Below are 8,434 nucleotides of genomic sequence, written 5' to 3' on the forward strand. Positions count from 1 at the left end.
GAGGTTTTGAGCGGACACGCAGCCGACAGACGCAAAGTTGTGGGACACGTGGACGGCTCTGCGCTACGATGACGAGGACAACCTGCTTTTGGACAGGTGTGTTGACTGTTTTCATGCAGAGGACGCCAAGTTGTGTGCTTGAGGAGGTGTCTGAAGTCACTCGGCCCTTTCTCGGTGTGCTTTGACCTCTGCTTCTTGTACTGCACAACACGGACACGCAATAAGAACATCATTCAATGCTTCTGAACATCTGCTTTTAAATGACATTGGCGCAGCCCAAATAACTTTTTTTTTTTTTAGTAACATAGTGTTGTTTTACTAAGTTATTTCAAAATGCATCTAATTATTTGGACAAAGTTGGGAAAATAACACATTAGATTTAAAAAAAATATAATTATTAAAAAACTAGGTTGCTGTTATTTGAACGTTAGTTTTTTTGCAACTTGTTAAAAGCACATGAATAGAACCATTGAATGATGTTCTTGTTGTGGGTGCGTGCGCAGTGCATGAAGCTTGGCTTTTGCAGTTGGTGCGTGCGCTCACGTCAGCGACATCACACACCTCCTCAAGAGCACAACATGGCGTCCTCTGCCTTTAGCTGCTTTCATGTACAGCCTGCCATCTAGTGTTTGTGCAAATATAATTTCATTGCAATAATGGTTTCAGATTGTAAAGGAAAAAAAATGTTTTTTTGGTACTATATCAGGGTGAACTGCAAAAAGTTTGTTTTATTGCTAACTGTTAAACTTAGCAATATCATGTACAGCTTTTTTTCTTCACAATTTGAAACCATTATCTCAATGAAAATAAATTTACAAAAACACTGGATGCCAGGCTGTACATAATGAAAGCACACGAGTGACACTTTGCAGGTACACTTGGGAAGAGTAAGTTCTACTGCTCCCAAGTGTACCTAATGAAGTGGCCGCCAATGTTCGCATATTTCATACTTTATATGCAAACATTGGCGGCCACTTCATTAGGTACACTTGGGAAGAGTACATTCTACTCTTCCCAAGTGTACCTAATGAAGTGGCCGCCAATGTTCGCATATAAAGTGTGCATACTTCATATGCGAACATTGTCAGCCACTTCATTAGGTACACTTGGGAGGCGTAAGTTCTACTCCCCCCCAAGTGTACCTGCAAAGTGTCACTCGTGCTTTAAGCCTTCATTTGGTACACTTGGGAAGAGTAAGTTCTACTCGTCCCAAATGTACCTAATGAAGTGGCCGCCAATGTTCGCATATAAAGTATGCACATTTCATACTTTATATGTGAACATTGGCGGCGACTTCATTAGGTACACTTGGGGAGGAGTAGAATGTACTCTTCCCCAAGTGTACCAAATGAAGGCGGCTGCCAATTTTTGCATAGGAAGTGTATGCAAATTAATTTACATACCGTGGGGGGGGGGCCCCCCCCCACCACACACTTTTTGGGTGTGTTAGAAGAATGAAGTCAGACAAGTTTTTCAACTGTTTTATTTTTTTTGCAGAGTAAAAAGCAAACTTTTTTTTTTAAAGCTTACATGTTGGATGACGATCGTCTTCTTGTCACTGCCTGGTGAAGTAGTCGGCCAGACCAAAAACAAAATGTCATCTGAGAGTCCAATGTCAAGTCAACTTGTGCTGCAAATGTTTTTTGACATGAGATGAAACTCACCAGTGATGAAAAGGGTGTGAAATTTGTTTTCTGGGACTGTCCAAGTGCTCGCACATCTGCATTGCCAGGACTCTGACCATGTTCCCCAGCACCTGTGGAACAACAAAAACAAATTTGGTAGAAGTAAAGACTGGAGTCAAGAGCAAAGAGCTTACCGTTAAAAGCATCAACTTCAGTGTTGGATGACAGGTCCACTTCACCAGGTAGTCACTGACAACCGTTTCCTCGTTGCTGTTGATCGTGAGGAGAGCGTGGACCGGTGTGTCATGACCCTGGAAAACAGACATCCGTGAATCAAACCTTTGTACCAAATTGTTTGGAATGAAACTTACAAGGAAAGGATGTGCAACTTGTTTTTTCTACGGCTGAGCCCTTGCAGGAAGAAGTAAAGACTGGAGTTAAGATCAAAGAGCTTACCATTAAACGCATCAGTGTTGGACGACAGGTCCACTTCACCAGGCAGTCACTGACGGCTGTTGATAGTCACCGGTCATCGTGGACCGGTGTGTCGTGACCCTGGAAAACAAAGACATCCGTGAATCAAACCTTTATACCCAACATGGTTTTTTTTGTAGCAAATTGTTTGCAATGAAACGATGTGCGACTGAGCCCTTGCAGGAAGAACAACAACAACAACAAATTTGGTAGCAGTAAAGAGCTTACCGTTAAAAGCTTCAACTTCAGTGGTGGATGACAGGTCCACTTCACCAGGTAGTCACTGACGACAGTTTCCTCGTCGCTGTTGATCGTGAGGAGAGTGTGCACCGGTGTGTCGTGACCCTGAAAAGAAAGACATCAGTGAATCAAACCTTTATATCCAACAGGTTTTTTGTAGCAAATTGTTTGCAATGAAACTTACGAAAAGGATGTGCAACTTGTTTTTCTGCGACTGAGCCCTCGCAGGAAGCTGAACATGTTCCTCAGCCTGTGGAATAACAACACCACGTTTGGGCAGAGAAAAGTCACAATTGTGGAGAACATTGTGAGCGTACCAACAGCGCTAAAGTTGGCTCCTCAAATTCATCCCCCACTTCGGTTGTCACCTTCTGGATGTTGTCCTTCAGCTGAGGAAGAGGATGGTACCAGGATGAGAGGGAGGCCTGGACTGGAAGCCAGCCTTGCATGCAGAGTCAAAACTAAAAAGCAGGGGAGTGATCTTCAAAACTTACTTTCAGAGTTGGTTTGCAGCTTACATCATCTCAGCATGGTGGACAGGAAGTTGATCATGATGCCATTTCCCCCACCACAACAAATCAAGTACTTGCATTCATCAAGTGTCTTTGAAACAGATCAAGTCAGACCTTTACGAAGGAGAGTGCTTCATGAGTCAGTCCAAGGTGCGTGGGGATGCTGGACTCAGGTTCTCCAAGACGGGCGGCATTTTTGACCAGTTGAAATTTACTGTGCAAAACAAAGTCTTATTTTATTAAAATACCATTGCAGCTGAATTCAATTTATCATGAACATGCATACTTTGTTCTCGTTGAGGACCCCTCGTGCATCTTGTTCCTCTCGCTGGCTGTCAAGACGTGATGTGAGGAGTGGTTGCTGCAAGTCATCTCATGTGTCCCTTACCCTCCTTCAGAAGATTACCTTTAACACAGATGGACATGCAGGAGGAAAATGGAAAACTGAGGCAGAATTTCAAAAAGAAGTCTTAAGTTTTGCCATACAGCACATTTGACGAGATGAAACCCACCAGCAATGAAGAGGATGTGACTTGTTGCTGCCTGGGACTTCGTCCAAGTGCTCACATTGCTGCATTCACAGGAAGCTGAGCATGAAGGAAGGGGAAAAACATTTGATCAACATTGTGAGGATTGTGACCTGTATTCACAGAGTGGACTGTAAAGTGTGGACACCAGTGCAAACCATCAAACTTGTCCCCAACTTCTCTGGCTGCTCCACAGTTTGGCTTCAGCACCTTCTAATGTAGTCTTCCAGCTGAGGAAGAAGACATGCAGAGTAAGAATAAACACTTATGTTGTAAATTTGCATAAATTTCTCCTGCAGATTAAAAATGTTGCACCCGAGTCCACTAAAGGTGGAATGACCGTTTCCTCGTTGCTGATGACCGTCAGTCAGCGTGACGAGCGCGTCGACCAATGTGTCGTGAGCTCCCTGAAGAAGCCAAAAAGACATCTGAGAGTCAAACATTAACCCAACATTGTTATGTTTTTTTTTTTTTTTTTTTAGATGAAACAGACACTGAGCACTCACAGGAAGTTGAACATGTTCCTCAGTCTCTGGAAGAACAAACATTTGAGGACAAAACTGAACACAAGATGGACCACTTACACTGCTAATCAAGTCTCAACAGCATTTCGGACCTTCTGCACATTCATGTACAACTTGCTTTTGCCCAGCAGGTGCAGGATCTTGGGGGGGCCAGGGTGCTTCTCCTCCACGCAGAGTCAAAAAAACAAACAGGTGAGCACTCTTCAAACTGCAGAAGAGAAGGATGTTAAAATGTTTAAGGCAATCTTTGTTTTGCAGCATGTCAAACCCAGCAGACGTGGCGACAGGAGAGCCTCGTACATCTTGTTCCTCTCGCAGCTCTGCATGACGTCAACACTGCACACAAAAAGCAGGATGTGAGGAGTGGTTGCTGCAAGTCACCCTCCTTCAGAAGATTGGCTTTAACACAGATGAGCATGCAGTAGGAAAATAGTCAACTGAGACCAGAATTTCTAAAACAAAGACATCTGTTCAGTTTTGCCATATAGCACATTTGACAAGAGATGAAACCCACCAGCAATGAAGAGGATGTGACTTGTTTCTCTCTGGGACTTTGTCCAAGCGCTCACGAGGAAGGAAAAACATTTGAACAACATTGTGATGATTGTTCAGTGTATTCACAGAGTGGACTGTCAAGTGTGTGTGGACACCAGTGCAAACATCTCAAACTTGTCCAACTCCTCAGGCTGCTCCACAGTTTGGCTTTCAGCATCTTCTGATGTGGTCATCCAGCTGAGTAAGAGATGACAACATGCAAGGCAAGAAAAAGAGTGAGATCAACAAATATTGTTGTAATTTGCATTTATTTCTCCTGCAGATTAAAATAAGTTGCACTTGAGCGACTGAAGCCGAATGACAGTTTCCTCATTGCTGATGACCATCACAATCAAGACGAGCGCGTCGACCAATGTGTCGTGACCTCCCTGAAGAAGCCAAAAAGACATCGGTGAGTGAACCAAACATTGTGGTTAATTTATGTTTTGAGATGAAACAAGTTTTTCCTGCAACACAGAGCACTCACAGGAAGTTGAACGTGTTCCTCAGTCTCTGGAAGAACAAGAACACATTTGAGGGCACAGAAAACTGAACCAGTCAAACTGCTAATTGAGTTTATTTTCAAGTTTCAACAGCATTGAGGACCACCTGCATAGTCACGTAGAACTGTTTTTCCCCAGCAGGTGCAGGATCTTGGGGGCCAAGGTGGTTCTCTGCCACAATGGAACTTGTCCTGGAAGCCACCCTGCATGCAGAGTAAGTAAGCAAGCAACTGACTGAAGCTTTGGTGGAACTGAAGAAGAGACAGGTTTAAAAATTTTCATGGCAATCATTTTGTTTTGCGGCATGTCAAATCCAGCCTCGTACACGATCTTGTTACTCACGCAGCGCTGGATGAAGTCAAAAGGATGTCAGTCTTTGACGCAGATCAAGTCAGACCTTGAAGCAGGAAATCTGCTTCACTCGTCGGTTCAAGCCGGGTTCAGGTTCTCCAGGGCCAAGATGCTTTTGCACCACCTAGTGGACATGAGCGAAGAGTAGTGAAGGTAACTTACCTTGTTGGGGGTCCGGATTGCAGCTCTGTGCAGCTTTGGGGGAATGGCAGAAGAGAGAAATATGTTAAACTAAAATGTTTATATCAGCCATTTTGTTTTACAGAGTGTTCAAACCCAGCATCTCAGTCCTCAGGCAGCGGCGCTTCAAGTGGAGGTTGTCATAACTGCACACAGAAGCAGGATGTAAGGAATGTTTGCTGCAAAGGCACAATCTTTTACCATCACCATTGGAGATTAATGCATTTTGGGTGTTGTGACATGTTCCCACCTTAATGATGTCATCACAGGAATAAATCTGTTAGCTTTTGCCACATGGTAGCTCATCATTTGCTGAAACAAATTGAGATATTTTTTGTGTGTACGAGTGTGCGTGTCTCACCAGTGATGCGAGCAGGGCTCTCTAAACAAGAAAGAAAGACACAGTAACATAATTAGCAACGTGACATTTGGTCAGCATGTGTATACAAAGTCGAGCTGCAATAAAAACTTCAAGACGTCATGCTGTGAAAGATACAGAAAGTCTCTGAAGTAGATCTTTTAGAATCAGTTTGGCCGCTTAAGACGGAAGCCTGTGGACAGAAATTAGACAATTATGAACACACACAGGTACAGTTGTTATAATTCGGTTAAATTGAGAATATGGCAACCTACCTCCCATGAAACGGCGCTCTTCTCCAGATGTTGGAAAGGGTTGGAGCCAATACTTTCATGATCAAGTGCAATGCATTTAGGCATTTATTCATTGCCATACAGGTCAAATAAATGCGTTTGTGTCATTTTAGCAGGCACTTGACGTTATTTAACTTCATTCAGGCAAACGTTCGTTCGCATGCTAACTAGTTTGATTGGCACGCCGAAAACATGAATTCGTGTTAAAAGTTGGCGAACCAAGTTGAAATGATTTGGCAAAAGAAGAAGTTTGAAGACTGACCTTGTGGAAATGTGTGGAGAGCAGCAGCGGCGTGAGGACGACGGGATGCTGTCAGCCGCTGGAGAAAGAACGCTCATGCAATTAGTCGCAGCTTAAATAGCTTGCAGCTGGTCACGTCATCGCACGTGCGGGTTTTTTTTTAAGAAAAAGCTTTATTTAACAAAAAGAAAGGGGAAAAAAAACGCATTTTGACGGGAAAAAAACCTTCGAAAATATGTCAGGAAATCTAAATGCAGGACCGAGCGAGGTTCGATCCCGTTCCGCCAGCACCGAAGTTCTCGTCATGATCGTGTGAGCTATCTTCAGTTGGTGTTTCCGGTACTTTTACTCCTATTTCTTACATATGCGCACACGACGCCCAAACGTCAAAACTTGAGACTGTCGCCTGATCCGATAAATACAACCTCCAAATGCGAGTTGGACAAGCCGAGAGTGGTCGAGTGGTCTACGACGTTGCCTAATGTTTAGGTCGGCTCGGGTTCGATTCCTTCTTTCTCCTCCATTTGCTGTCCTTCAATATTTGCATTTATGTGTCGATTTGGAGAAGTGAGGCTCGAACCCGAGACCGCCTGAACCGGAGGCAAAGTTTTACACCAATCGACTATCTTATTTGAATTTTTTTCGCCAATTTTTGGTCCTATTTATTTTTTATTTACTAGCACGGAACGCATAAATAGAACAAACGTCGTGATGTTGGTCAGCTCGGTTTGTCGAGTGCTCTAAGTCGTTGACTTTGGTCCGGAAGACTCGGGTTCGAATCCTCTTTCTATTATCCATTTGGAAAGCTTCAATATTTGCATTTCTTTAAAGAAATGAAGCAGCAAGTGAGGAGTCGAACCCGGGTCACCCTGGACCAAAGGTAAAGTCTTAGACCATTCGGCCACTCTGTCGTGTCCGGTGAAGTAGATAAGAGCCAATGTGTACTGTCGTGAATGTCGGTCAGTGTCGCCCCCCCCAACGCGAGGCGCTCAAGTGCCTTTTTTTTAAGCTCTGTTCACCATTTTTGGTTACTGAAGTCGCCTGATCCGATAAATACAACCTTCAAACTCGAAGCCGAAAAGTGGTCGAGTGGTCTAAGACATTGACTCTGGTTTACTTTGACTCGTGTTCGATCCCTCTTTCTTCCCCCCCAACGCGAGGCGCTCAAGTACCTTTCTTTTAAGCTCACTATATATGGCTCTGATGTTGCCTCATTGGAAAGGGGATGCTCAGAACATCACACAAACACGACAACTAATTGGACTTTTATTTGCCACATGAACAGACTTCAGGACTGTATTAGTATTTTACTATTATTATTGTTTTGTTTTTGTTTCTTTTCTTCCTCTGACTGTAAAGGTTTCCGTTCGATGCGGTAAAGTCAATGAAGTGAGGAGAACCCGGAACCAACATTATGGCCTCCGTTGGCCCGGACGGATTTTGTTGTCGTACACAAACCAAATCGGGCTGAATTCAGCTACACGTTTGGACGCGGAACTTACAATTTTTGGCAAAAAAGACTCATAAAACCATGGCTGTTTCTCTCACTTGACGCTGGAATTGATGTTGGGGTAAGTTTTATTAAGTATTAAAATGGCTTGTTTGTGGAGGAAATGGGACTGCTGTCCAGTACAGCGTTAACTTTGTTCTCAGATGTCGTTCGTTCGTTCAAACAAAACTTTATCGTGACCGTACGTCATGAAAACTTTTTGGAACCGACACAATAGTAACAGTTAGCCGTTTAATCTCAAAGATTAAGCCACGCAAATGTAAATACACAAGGCCTGCAGACGTTTAACCACTGCATTTGGTACACAAACGAGGGCTGCAAGATATAGGAGGAAAAAAAATTCATGACATTGCAATTTTTTATTTTTCAAACCTTTGAGCTATATTGTGATGTGAAATAATACAGGATCAGTGTTGGGAAAGGTCATTTTTCGATATAAACTAGTTCAAAGTTCAGTTCATCGTTTTAAAAATGAACTAATTAAGTTCATAGTTCATAATTTGATAATTTGAATTGATGTTGTGACATCTGCAAAAGAAAGACACTGACTGCTTTTGTTTTC

The 8,434-nt window shown here is 43.2% G+C and overlaps 3 long non-coding RNA genes across 16 annotated transcripts; 2 read left to right on the forward strand and 1 right to left on the reverse strand.

Moving 5' to 3' along the window:
* Window position 1: 1 nt before the first annotated feature.
* Window positions 2-4,741, forward strand: LOC133473564 (uncharacterized). The gene is made up of 4 exons (XR_009787150.1): window positions 2-96; window positions 3,861-4,094; window positions 4,161-4,638; window positions 4,720-4,741. It is a non-coding gene; the product is annotated as an uncharacterized LOC133473564 (long non-coding RNA).
* Window positions 1,467-6,535, reverse strand: LOC133473562 (uncharacterized). Of its 13 annotated transcripts, none has more exons than XR_009787141.1 (18): window positions 6,384-6,528; window positions 5,832-5,852; window positions 5,567-5,720; window positions 5,282-5,485; window positions 5,046-5,142; window positions 3,885-3,910; window positions 3,694-3,785; window positions 3,537-3,608; window positions 3,364-3,438; window positions 3,138-3,257; window positions 2,834-3,065; window positions 2,657-2,728; window positions 2,524-2,589; window positions 2,328-2,444; window positions 2,082-2,180; window positions 1,820-1,936; window positions 1,665-1,756; window positions 1,467-1,562 (listed from the first exon to the last, which is right to left on the reverse strand). It is a non-coding gene; the product is annotated as an uncharacterized LOC133473562 (long non-coding RNA). The 13 variants fall into 13 exon arrangements; XR_009787142.1 differs by having other exon boundaries at window positions 5,567-5,616; window positions 6,384-6,522; XR_009787139.1 differs by having other exon boundaries at window positions 5,046-5,190; window positions 5,567-5,852; window positions 6,384-6,535.
* Window positions 4,744-5,775, forward strand: LOC133473563 (uncharacterized). Of its 2 annotated transcripts, none has more exons than XR_009787148.1 (4): window positions 4,744-4,848; window positions 5,078-5,153; window positions 5,257-5,443; window positions 5,556-5,775. It is a non-coding gene; the product is annotated as an uncharacterized LOC133473563 (long non-coding RNA). The 2 variants fall into 2 exon arrangements; XR_009787149.1 differs by having other exon boundaries at window positions 4,750-4,848; window positions 5,081-5,153.
* Window positions 6,536-8,434: the final 1,899 nt, after the last annotated feature.

This window comes from Phyllopteryx taeniolatus, unplaced genomic scaffold, assembly GCF_024500385.1.
Source record: "Phyllopteryx taeniolatus isolate TA_2022b unplaced genomic scaffold, UOR_Ptae_1.2 contig_285, whole genome shotgun sequence".
In the NCBI taxonomy this organism is placed as follows: Eukaryota; Metazoa; Chordata; class Actinopteri; order Syngnathiformes; family Syngnathidae; genus Phyllopteryx; species Phyllopteryx taeniolatus.